At 29.9% G+C, this 558-nt stretch overlaps 1 protein-coding gene across 1 annotated transcript in view; it reads left to right on the forward strand.

Moving 5' to 3' along the window:
- Window positions 1–558, forward strand: part of LOC119592191 (ER degradation-enhancing alpha-mannosidase-like protein 3) — a gene marked incomplete in the record, with an annotated part of 16,637 nt that overhangs the window by 12,887 nt on the left and 3,192 nt on the right.

The following is a 558-nucleotide window of genomic DNA, read 5'->3' on the forward strand; positions in this document are numbered from 1 at the left end:
GCTGGCCCTCTCCTCTGTTTGTTGACTACCAGCATTGTCTTGTCTTCTTGTACAAACTATATTTAATATTCCAGTTCATATCACAACTCCATATTTTGTCATTCCAATTGGGTGTTATTTCAAGTCTTGTTTCAGTTAGAAAATTCAGCAAAAATTAAATTATCATGTGTGGTATCATCTGCTCACCTTATTAATTGCCTGCCACCTCCTTTTCACCTTTTTTTCTGTTTAAGTAATCAGCTTCAGCTTTGAAAATCTAACAAGAAAGGAATATAGCACAAGCTGAAACACATTTTGTTGAGGACACCTTTGGGGATACACTGAAAAAAATGACAGATTTTCAGTTGAATGAAGCAGATAATTTTTCTAAAGAAAGATTTATCATATCCACTTTAGATAGATTTAACAAAATATGGTCAGTATTCATGAAAATATTATGTGAATGATGTAATCTAAAAATAAAATACAAATAATTGTGATGTTTAAACATCTTCAATTACATTAATTTTTGTATATGCATTTTAAATATTAAGTATTTTCTTGGCAGTGTTATATGAC

The sequence above is a fragment of the Penaeus monodon genome, chromosome 29 (assembly GCF_015228065.2).
Source record: "Penaeus monodon isolate SGIC_2016 chromosome 29, NSTDA_Pmon_1, whole genome shotgun sequence".
Classification (NCBI taxonomy): Eukaryota; Metazoa; Arthropoda; class Malacostraca; order Decapoda; family Penaeidae; genus Penaeus; species Penaeus monodon.